Source organism: Ursus americanus, chromosome 32 (genome assembly GCF_024610735.1).
Source record: "Ursus americanus isolate L20-20 chromosome 32, mUrsAme1.1.p, whole genome shotgun sequence".
Taxonomy (NCBI): Eukaryota; Metazoa; Chordata; class Mammalia; order Carnivora; family Ursidae; genus Ursus; species Ursus americanus.
Window position 1 is genome coordinate 14070060 of NC_142158.1, and position 12380 is coordinate 14082439.

General features: G+C 37.1%; 1 protein-coding gene across 1 annotated transcript in view; it reads right to left on the reverse strand.

Moving 5' to 3' along the window:
• The window catches only part of LOC123801533 (uncharacterized), a 219874-nt gene that overhangs the window by 176856 nt on the left and 30638 nt on the right, over positions 1-12380 (reverse strand). The gene's annotated exons all lie outside the window — the stretch shown is intronic.

Below are 12380 nucleotides of genomic sequence, written 5' to 3' on the forward strand. Positions count from 1 at the left end.
CAACTGCTATGTCCTTTTAATGGGTGAAAAGATAAGTTTTGGTACATCCATTTAGTGGCAGTCATCCAGCCATGAGTAGGAATGAACTGTGGGTGCATACAATTCAGATGAGTCCCAAAGACACTATGCTGACTAAAAAAAAGCAGTGTCTACAAAAGATTACATTTCCTATTGCTAGAGCAGAGGTGGATGGAGGGATCAGGTCACTGGGTGATGGGCATTAAGGAGGACACATGATGCGATGAGCACTGGGTGTTATACACAACTGATAATTTATTGAACACTACACCTGAAATGAATGATGTACTATCAGTTGGCTAATTGAATTTTTAAAAAAGAAAGAAAGAAAGAAAATGTGGGAGATTAAAAACAAAAAAAAAGATGACGTACCCTATGAAAATTTCGAAAATACAAAATTTTAGGGATGGTAAAGAGATCAGTGCATAGCACGGATTAGGGGTGGGGGTGGAGTGAGGGGGTAAGGATGGGCCTGCAGCAGACAGCAGAAAGGAAAAGGAAGGAGTTTAGGTAATAGAATGGTTCTTTATCCTGATCGTGGTGCTAATCACACAAATCCAAATTACATCGGCACTCTAAAAAAGTCTGTTTTCCTGTATGTTAGTTTAAAAAATAAAATAAGTAGGGGCGCCTGGGTGGCCCAGCGGTTAAGCATCTGCCTTTGGCTCAGGGCGTGATCCCGGCGTTATGGGATCGAGCCCCACATCAGGCTCCTCCGCTGGGAGCCTGCTTCTTCCTCTCCCACTCCCCCTGCTTGTGTTCCCTCTCTCGCTGGCTGTCTCTATCTCTGTCAAATAAATAAATAAAATCTTTAAAAAAAAAAACAAAAACTATGGCTTGGACCCACAGGTTCCTGTTTAAATAAATAAATAAATTAAATTAAATTAAAATAATAAAATAAAATAAAATAAAATAAAATAAAATAAAATAAAATAAAATAAAATAAGTAAACTGTTCGCTTGACTTCTTTCCATAGCAAGGAGTTGGAAGCCCAGATGGCACTCAACCCAATTCACTTACTCATTTAACAAATAGTCACTGAGAATCTATGATGTGCTGAATGTTGCCGTAGGCCATGGGTACACAAAGAAGCAAGAGAAAGATTTCTGCCCTCATGAGTTTGCAGTCCAGCTACACCTCCTTATGATGCGTCTTTTAAGACTTAGTCAAGTCAACAGGGATGTGAAGGTGAAACAGAGCTGATGATTTCAGAAGGAGCTCAAAGTTTCATCTCTAGAGATGAAGGGAGGCCCTATATCTAAGTGTGTCTGTTTCAAAGTCCCTTCTCAGCCTGTCTCATCCGAAACAAGGCTGCAACGCACACCATAGTTAGGCCACCTCCCACCCTCATTCTCATCTTTAGCAACCAAAGCTAGAGAGGACTCTAGAATTTCTGCTTTGCAGCAGAGAGCAGTTTCAAGTTAAAAGATTAATGAATTACTGGACCATTTGCTGTGGTATTTGATTCTCCCCACAAACTTGAAAGAAGAAAATTCAGCCATTACTATTCTTATTTCATATACATAAGGAAATTATCTCGCAAAGTTTTCACAAATACTGAGTAGTAAACTTGTGATTCACTCCAGTTTTCAGACTCCGAGTCCATATTACTTTCCTGGTACCACAACGTGACAGCCAAGGGAAAACCATTCCTTTGTATTTCTTGGCTTTGCTAATCCACAATTGTCTAAGGAGTACATTGATTCACTCATTTATTTAACAAATTTTCATTGAGAGATTACTGTCTGCCAGGGACAGTGGTAGAACACGCAGACTCAGTGCCTACCCTCAAGACGCCATCATAATTGCCGTGAGGGGAAAGAACTCTGAGGGAATTCAGTGGAGGCACTGCATACGGCCTTCCTTCTTTGGGAAGGAAGTTTTAAGCTAGATTATCGAGGAAGAAAAACTAGTGGCAGAAAAAGACTCTTCCAGTTGGAGGAAATAGCCTGAAGTATAGGCTAAGATGGAAATCACCCTGTCCATTTGTAGGAACTGAAGAAAACCAGAGCAATCAACAGCTGCACGTCAGTGTTTCTCAACTCTGGCTGTACATTAGAATCCCCAGAAAGAGGTTTTTTTTAAGAATAACGTTGTCCAGGTCCTGCCCCCTGAGAATTTGATCCATTTGTTCTGGGGCAGAGCCCAGACAAGAATATTTGTTTAAAGCTCCGTGGAAGAGTCAATGTACAGGCAGATTTAAGAAGCCTTGTTTTTGTTAGGTTTGTTGAACCACAGATACAGGCAAATTAATGTTAAGTATGAATAGAATTCTTTCCGGATTTATCAACATTTTGGTTAATTTCAGGTGAGACTTAACTTTTTTTTTTAAGTCAGGTTCTAGTGGTCTAGTTTTACACTGAAAAGGCTCATGTAATATTAATTGATTTCAATATATGTGGCACATGATACAAGAATAAATAGTGGCTCCTTGTTTCCTCCTATATATGATAGTACTTATGTTATATTCATTGATGAGGAAGTTCTAGAAAGAAAGAGAGCACGGACTCATCCAATTATCTATACTCCTGAAGACGTATAGTTCTCAAGATGGATGAGTGGCCCACTGGCAAAGGAACATGGAGTACGCTTAAAGGATCACAGGCTGAAGCAAAAAATAATTAAGTATCAGAGTGGAGATCTATTATTTCAAAGGTTCATTGAATTGGGCTTCCTGGATACATGGTGCCATTCTAATGGGGGTCCCAGAGAGCATGTATCTGACCCCTATATCACTGACCCATCTGGAAGCAGTAAAATGTGGTCCCAGTATTTCTTAAATAATGTTAAATAAAAAATGAGTTCTACAATTAACTCAAGTTCTCTCGAAGTAGGTGCTTTCTACGCTTGGCTGGCTCAGCCTTTCCAGAAGGTATCAGAGCCCTTTTCATCCTTATTTGTCCTCAGGCCAAAACCTACAGCAACTTTGAAAACAGTAGCTTATCTTGAGAGGGGCCAGAAGGGAAAGTATTTAACAAGATTAAGACACTTGAAATTAGAATTCCAAATAACATCATTGTTCCTCAGCAATTTATTACATTCCCTAAATTTCACGAAGAATTTTTTTTCTTTAAAGGTTGCAATTTTGCTTATTTTTTAAAATTGTTCTTACGTAGAAAATATCAGAGATTTTTTTTTTTAAACTACTCTGCCTTTTTCTCTTCTCTTTTACCTCAAAGGAAAAATTATCCTTCCTCCTTCCCGGTACTCACCTCTCCCATCTATCTTGCTTATGATGGGAGCTGATCCCAACAATTATCCTCTCTCTCCTGCATTCTCAATTTTTCCTCCTCCAGGTTTTTTTCCCATTTTTTATCAAGAGAGGACTGAGTGTTCAACCACAAAAAAAAAAAAAAAATCTTCCCTCAACCCCTGACTTCATTAAGCTGTGGTGAAACTCTCTCCTCATTTTCAAGTGCATCTTCTATACGCACTGCCTTAGTTTCTTCTTTCTTGTTCCCTCCTCTGGTCATTGCAGTTTGGTTCGTGCCCTCATTTCTTATGTATTCCCTCAAAAGGCATCAAAATGCACTTTATTTTCAAAGCAAACTGTCTTTTCATCTTTGCCTGAGTCAATCTTTCCAGAGCTTTGCTAAGACGAAGTGAGATTTGTGGACGGGACAACAGCGTTATGCATCGTATGGGAGCTGAAGAGTCTAACACCCACCTCAGACCTACTGGATTAGAATTTGCATTTTAACTAGATCCTTGGGTGATCTGTATGCATTTAGTTTGAGTAGTGCTGCAACAGAGTATTTTACTGATGTGACCACCCTCTCCCTTCTTAAGATTCTTAAAATTTCATAGCTCCCATGACGCCCCACCTCCTGGTCCTTCTACTTCTTCAGTTTGCTCCTTTGCAATTTACTTCACCCTCTTCTCTCATCTGTCCCTTAAATTAAGGTTTTCCTAAAGTTTTTCCACTCTTTGTTCTCTGGTTTGCCTGGTAGGATGACACCCATATGTCCCTCCTGAGTTTAAATCCATTTTTTTCAACTCCGAGCTAGTCACAGTCTTCTTAATTTCCCCAACACTTTAAAAACTCAATTTGATTAAAACCAACTGGCCAACTTTTGTCTGAAACCTGCTCCTTTGGGTACCTCATCTCTGATAAGGGCGACACTATTTTCTGAGATACCTGAGATAGAAATACTGCTGACTGTAATTTTCTAGTTTTTCTTTACGGCACAGCTATTTGTCTACCAAATCCTATTGACTCAACTTTAACATTTCTCTAAAATGAACGCTTTTGATTGCATTCCACTGCCATTATCCTACCTCCGGCCCTTACCATCTCTTCTTCTGGCTGATGTAATGGCCTTCTTACTGGATTTCTTGCCTTCGATTACCCCTTGCCCAAATGTACCCCCATATGTAGGCTGGAATCCAACGAATCCTTATAGTTCTTCAAATACACCTTGTACCGTTCTGACTTCTTGACCTTTTTATGGCTTTTCTGTTATCCAAAAGCATTTCCATCAGTGCTTGCCTTTTGAACTGCAAACTACCCTTCTAACTCAGGTCAAAATTGTGAAATTAACACATATTTTCTTGATCATACCAATACAGGATTTAAAATGGATTGCATTAAAAAGAGTTCATGGAATTCTCCTGCCCCCAAAAGCCCGCTCATTTGTTTCTGAGAATTTATCAGAGCATATAGAACGAGCTCGCAATCTGCCTCCTTAGCTTGTTCCACACTGGGCTCTGTAACAACTTGGATTTTGGAATTGTAGTATAGAGAACATAGTATATGTATATAACATAACTTGATGTATCACAGGACAGTATGTACTATACTATATTGTATATGTCCATGTCTTACATAATTTCATTGAGAAGTTTCTCTTTCAGCAGGTTGTTTGAGTGTTTCCAAACAGTGACCCTCTCCCTGGGAATTCCACTGTGAGATAACCGAGGTAGAGAACAAGTCTGATTGGCTATCTTTCTTACTGTTCTTTCTTATCTAACTATCTAATTGCATCTGCTTCACTTTTCCAAGCCTGAAGTTTGTCCCAGAAAGCTTACTGGTCTTGTATGTAAATAGAGTGGTGGTAGACCTGCTTATCATTTATTCAACGTGTGTGTGTGTGTGTGTGTGTGTGTTTTTGTGTGTGTGTGTGTGTGTGTGTGTGTGTTTCTCAGCGGAAGAGTGGGCTTGGGCTCAAGTAAGCCCCCGCAGGTCAGGGATTGCATGTTATTTTGGTTTGTATTCCCAGAGCATTTAGCAGTCTGCTTTGTTGACAGTGGTTACACAATAAAACTCTCCTGAATTGAATTCTGCATCACCAAACATATATAGATGCTGCCAGAGACCATTGTTTATGCAATGTAGGCACATACAAAACAAAATTATCAAGCATAACAAATATTTTCCTGGATTGCCCCCTAAAAAGTAAAACAGCCTAAAAGATGATAATAATCCCACAGTTACATCATGGCTCTCTTCCTCCAGCCTTTCAGAAATATTTCTGGCCTCAGGCTCCACCTATTTGCAAGGCTGATCATCACTTAAAATATCAACCTGGGGATTATATTCAGAATCCTCTCAAGAGTGTGTGTGTGTGTGTGTGTGTGTGAGAGAGAGAGTGTGTGCACACGTATGCGTGTGTGCACGTGCTTGCGCATGTGTGCTTGAAGGGATAACAGTAGTCACTTTTTCATGATTTGGGGGCTAGAGTAGATTCAGCAGATTACGTATGGAGCCTATCAATGTTAGACAGCTTGCGGAAGATCATAAACATATTTTTCAGAGAGAAACGTCGCAGCCATGAACACATCACGTGGTCACCCCTTCCCTAAGGTTTGCTCCTTTAATTGTAAATAGCCAGAAAGCCATCAAGCCAGAGTTTAATAAACTTTTAATTTGAAATGAATTACCACATGTTGTGTTTGTTTACCCATTATTAAATCTCTTAGCAACATATCAGTGGCAGGAACAGCGTACTGTAGCACAGCCCTGATATATTAGAAAACAAACCCATGGGGGATATTAACTGCTAATAATATGTTTAGGAAGCCTCTAAGAAAAATAAATAAATATAAGCAATGTAGCAGAGACATGTATTTGGAGAGATTGTATGTTTTGTTTTTGTATAAATCTATTCTGAATAGGAGCAAAACGTCCCCGTGCAGGTTTTGAATGTGAAGCTGGAATCTTCTGAGCTCAGAGCAGAGCTAATGCAAATTAGCCTTTTCCAAGCCTTTTCTTAAAGCAGAAAAGATTCTTCCTCTCCCAGTACATAGTGCTCTCATACCGATTGTGTCAGTATTCACGTTTCATGGAGTGTCACCTGTTCTCCTTTTAGGGGAACGGAGGGCAGCATTTGAAAAGCCAAGTTCAGAGCACGGTGCAGTAGGTGTGGAAAATAGAGCCACAGTACCCTGAGGAAAAACTAGAAAGCAAAAATGATCCGGTGAAAAATGGTCTAAGAGTAATTGCTTCTAGTCTTCAGCTCAGTATCCTAAAACTAGGTTAAAATGTCAGTATCACTGAAATATTATTACTGTTAAGTCAGAAGCTACTTTCTCAAAAGTTAAAAATTCTAAAATAAGATTTTGAGTTCCATGCTTAATCCTAAAACATCAGGAGGAAAAAAAAAGGAAGAAAGAAAGAAAGAAAGAAAGAAAGAAAGAAAGAAAGAAAGAAAGAAAGTCCACATTACAGTTGTGCATTTTTTGATGCCCCACATAGTGGCTTGAGTTGACTGGATATTTGAACTTGATATTTAAACAAAAAATCAACTTTGTTTGTGAATTGATTTATTAATTCTTGAGAGAAAGATTTGGACTTTTTTTTTCCCCTTCTGAATCTCCAATTCCCAAATTAAGCAGATAATATTCTAATGTTGAAGTAATTTGTTTTCACAGAATAAAGGCATCCGAGCCCCTCCTGTTGGAAGGCCTGACTAGTCTGATTCAACATGAAGAAAAGACATGGGGCAGAAGTCATTCTCCTGTAGACACACAGTGAGTCTCAACCACAGCACCCGCAGATGTCCTCAGTGGAACTCCCCACAAATCAACTTGGAATGAGGCTAAGTCTGACATTGGCTGGCTTTTTATGGCACTCTCTACTCTTTCTCACACTGCCAGTGCCTTCGGCTCATTCTGTGTCCTCCACCTCCCCATCCTTCCCTTACCACACCAAGCATATCGACAACAGCACAGCCGTTGTAATCCACTTATGATATGTGCATTTGAAATACAAAATTAAAGCCTTAAACTTATTAAATTCCAACACAGAATACTTAAATTCAGCTTAACATTGTGCATTTTAAGGACAACCAGCTCTATTCATTACCCAGCAAAACCAGACCATGATGTCGGTCACCTATCTCCTCTGGCTACAAGTAAGGCAAATCCACATTCTCAAGTGTAAGAAACAATACACTTTAATCAAGTTGCTTTATGGTGTTGGCACTGATTATCTAGCTTCAATCTGTACAGTACTCTCCCCATCTATGGTTTTGCTTTTCATGGTTTTAGTTACCCATGGTCAACTGCATTCTGGAAAGCAGATGATCCCCTTTCTGACATATCATCAGATCAGTAGTAGCCTAAGGCTACGTCACCATGCTGATGTCATTCATCTCATGTCATCTCATTACATAAACATTGTATGATCTCACATCTTTTCAAGAAGAAGAGTGAGTACAGTACCATAAGATATTTTCAGAGAGAAAAAGAGAGAACACATTCACATAACTTTAATTGCAGTACTTTGTTATAATTGTCCTAGTTTATTAGTAGTTGTTGCTGTTAATCTTTTACTGTGCCTAACTGATAACTAAAACCTCATCATTGCTGTGTTTGTATAGGAAAAAACATAGCATAATAGGGTTCAATACTATCTGGGGTTTTAGGAATCCGGTGGAGGTCCTGGAATGTATTCCCCCACAGATAAAGGAGGACTACTGTATCTCATATCTAATTTATTTTCCCAAATATTTGTTTAAAGCCAGATGACATAATTTGATATATATGAATTCTGTATATAAAATTCCAATATAACCTTCCCAGGTATATGTAACTATAAAGTGACATTTCATTGTCTGGAGGTGGTGGTATCTTAGTTATCATTAGCTGATGATAATAGTTTACTCACAGGGAAACAGGTCGGGTATGGCTAAGGAACCTCAGGGCCTATAGTCGGCCCACCTCTTAGGGAAGGAAGCAGGGCTTCTAAAAATGGAGCATGGCAATCAGTGGAGTTTTACTCAGCTCAGCAAGGCATAATCTCCAAGGCATTTGGGCAACTCCAGGCACAAGAAACATTTACCACCAGAAGTTGAATATGAAGCTCTGTGTTGCCCAGCTGATAGGCAGAACAAGACAAGAAGGCAGATGCCATTAAGAAATCAAATACTGCAGGTTTTAGGTCTGGCCATTATGGCAGGGATCCCACATCCCTTCCCCAGAAACACTGCTGTTTCCCTGGCCTATGCTCTCAACCCAACACTTCCCTCACTCTACATACTCTCCATGGTCAAACTCAAGCAATTTCTGGTAGTCTATGTGTTATGTCCCTGTAATGGACAGGTTCTTCGTCCCTACTTTCCATCTCTCTCCTGAGTTTCGTGAGCACTTTCCCAATGGTCTCCTACACATTTCAACTTGGATACAACAAAAGGATCTCAAACTCAGTAGGTCCAAACTGAGGTCATGTTTGTTTGTTTGTTTGTTTGTTTTCCCCTCTAATCTTGTCCCTCTCCCTTTATTTCATATTATCTGCTGGTTAATACCCATGTCTATCCATGCTAAAAAATTAGGAATCATCCTTAATTATCCCTCACCATCAATATCTAATCAACCAACAGGGACATTTAAATTCTCAGTCCTATAGTCATTCTCTTACACCTCTTTAATACTTTATAAATTTAAACTCTCTTCTCCAACTTTACTATCACTGCCCTAATTCAGGCCCTCTTCTGTGGCAGGCACTACTCTAAATTTTTCCAAACTGATCTGGTTTTAGACATGCCCTCCTCAAATAAATCCTCTTAAAAATTACCAGAGGGAACCACCTAAAATAGAAATTGAAATACATCACTCCCTTTCTCTTTTTTTAAGATTTATTTTTTTTATTTTAGGGAGAGAAGAGAGTATATGAGCAGGGGCAGGGGCAGTGAGAGAGGGGAAGAGAGAATCTCAAGCAGACTCCCTAGAGTGCGGAACCTGACTCAGGGCTTGAACCCAGGACTGTGAGATCATGACCTGACCCGAAATCAAGAGTCAGCTACTTAACCAACCATGCAGGCACCCCAAATCATTCCCCTTCTTAACATCCTTCAGTGGCTACCCACTTAATACCAACCTCTCATCAGCCACAATAGACACAAAAAGACACCCAAGGAAATAGCAAGGGAGTTATTACTGTCCTAGAATCTATACATGGATCAACGACGGCAATGAGGAAAAGTGAGTGAAGTGGGAAAAGAATACAGACTTTTTCAGACATACGAGGGCTAAGAGAGTTTACCACTTTATAGACCCAAACTCTAAATGAATTACTAAAAATTTTTTTCAACAAGAAGAAAAATGAAAGTGGAGGCAAGCTACAAAAAAAGTGTAGGCAAGCTACATACTATGAAGCACAGATATTGACCAAATATGTCAGTAAATTAATTTTCTATTGAGACTAAATAAAAACAAAAACAAAAACAAAAAAACAAGTTTTCTATTTAATAAAAGAGTGACCTGGAAGCATAGCCAACAATAACGTAAGTGTACACGGAGGTGTGTGATGAGTAGGTAAAACATACTAAAAGTCCTTGTCATGCTCAGGAAGAGAAGAGAAAAACCAGATGAAATTAGATTTTTTAAAACAATTTTCAGTTAAATTTGTAGGTGAGAAAATTCAGGATAACATCTGAAACAATTAACAATAAAATCTGTAGGGTATAAACAGCAGAGGATAAACAAAATAAAGAAAATTATTTTTGGTTAAAGAAAAATTCAGGAAAGTGTTTTTATAAAGCAAAGAAATAAGATGGCAAAAATAAATTGCAAAGAATGTTATCAGCAGGTCCAAGTATAACCGTAACAACAGTATTTATAAAAAATTGAACTCACCAGTTCAAAGACACATATTAACTACTTGTCTTGAATACAAAAATAAAATCTATATTTATGCTGTTAATCCATACTCAAAAGAACACCACGGATGAGTTTTAAATTTTTAAAATAAATATTAGAAAAATAATATATGCCATAAAAACACTTAATGAAAAAAATCAGGTGGTAGCATTAATATCAGAAGAAATAGAATACAAATTAAAGCATTAATAGACATACAGGAAGACTACATCTGTATAAAGAAATAATAACACAAAAATTAATAACCATAAAATTGAAGGGACTTAGCACATTTAAAATATATAAAACAGTATTTGACAGAACTACAGAGATAAACGGACAGATCTAGTCAACAGTGATGATTTCACACATATCTACCAGGTAAATAAAAACTGAAGATAAGGACTTAAGCTTTCCAATCAAGGAGATTAAAAGGTAACTTCCCCAAAACCGGAAGGAAATAGGAGCAAAGAAATAATAAAGCCAGGTATAAATACGTAGAAAACAAAAGATCAATGAAAAGAAAGTCTTAATGGAGGTATATATTTTTAAAAAATGAATAAAAAGATAAAATTCAAGCAAGACTGATAAGGAAAAGCAAGGAAGGCATATATTAACCAATATATTAATAATGAAAAGAGGAACATAATTATAAATTTGTGGTATTTCAAAATTATAATAGTATTTTTATGTATATTCCTTTAGAAACATAAAATATCTATTGAATACTACACAAAAAACAGTTTCCTCCAGGGAGAAGAACTAGGTGGTGGTGGGAGGAAGATTTTATTTTGAATAATCTGAGTGTATTCTGTATTCAATAAAACTGTAACAAAAGGAGATCAACTTTAAAGATAATATACTATGCATACAAATGTATATATTCATGTATTATGTGTATAATACATAATATATATTACATTATATATTTGTATGTATATATAATAACATTATATTGCATTATATGCATATGTATATAATATATAATACTATGACTAATTCAATTAGTTTTCCAATTGAATTAAGTAGAATGATTGAATAATCAATAGCAATCAAAAATTGAATTAGAAATCAAATGTTTCCCATGATTCATCCCACCAAAAAAAAAAAAAAAAAAAAAAAAGGGTCCAGAGCTTTACAGTTCAATAAGGTAAAGTTTTAAAAATGACCCAAAGGAAAAGTGAACAAAATATAATTATAGGAAATTCACAGAAAGTATAACCCAAATGGTCAACAGAAACGTATGAAAAAAAAAATCTCGAACTTAGTCATATTGAGGGATATTCTAATTAAAACAAAGAGATATTACACTGCAATTGAATTGGCAAAACTGATTATAACAAAGATTGATAGGATGTGAGCCAAACAAACTCCTGCTCAGCTGTCAGAAGGGCAAATAGGTACTACTTCAATGGCAATGTGTCACTATGCTATGAATTTTAAAAGTGTGTGCCCTGTGATTCCAGGATAGGAAATATCTTTTACTCTAGTGAAATTCACACCTATGTGCACAAGAAGGACATGTCCAAGAATAATCACTGTAATCTTGTTTGCGACTGAGTAAAACTTGAAACAACAAATAAAATAAAAATAAATTTTGTTACAATCATGCATGTTGCCATGTACGCAATTAGACGGCAGTAAAATCAATAAACCAAAAATACACAAAGTGTGTGTGTAGGAGTTATGCAAATGTCAAGGATAATACTGAGAGAAAATAAAGTTGCAGAAATAGATCTTAAAGCATGGTTACTTAACACAAACTATAAAAACATAGAAAAGATATTATACATTGTTTATAATTACGTACATATGTAGGAAATGTATTAGAACATACATGGGAAAGATCAATAACAAGTCTCAGAGGGTTGGGAACAGAATCAGCCAGCAGTTCACAGAAGGCTTTAATCACATGTAAAATGTTACTTTTTAAAAGAAAAGATGTGGAGCAAAGATGGCAAAATAGCAAGAATGGACACAGCTGGGTACTAATTACTGGTTTATGTTGTTATTTTCCATACATTATGTTTAAAATATTCTATAATTTCCAAACTAAAAAAACAAAGTCCCTACTACAGTGCCTGGCACATGAAAAGCATACATCATGTGTAATTATTATTAGTGGTAATCTTTCTAACATTAGTATTATGCTGGTAATACTGTAAGTGCTGCTATACTTACTACAAGGAATAATGTAATTACTAAAACTACTACCAACCCATCCCCTACTCCTGCTTCTAATGTTATTATTACTGCTAGAGGATCCAACCTGCTAAAAAATCTTG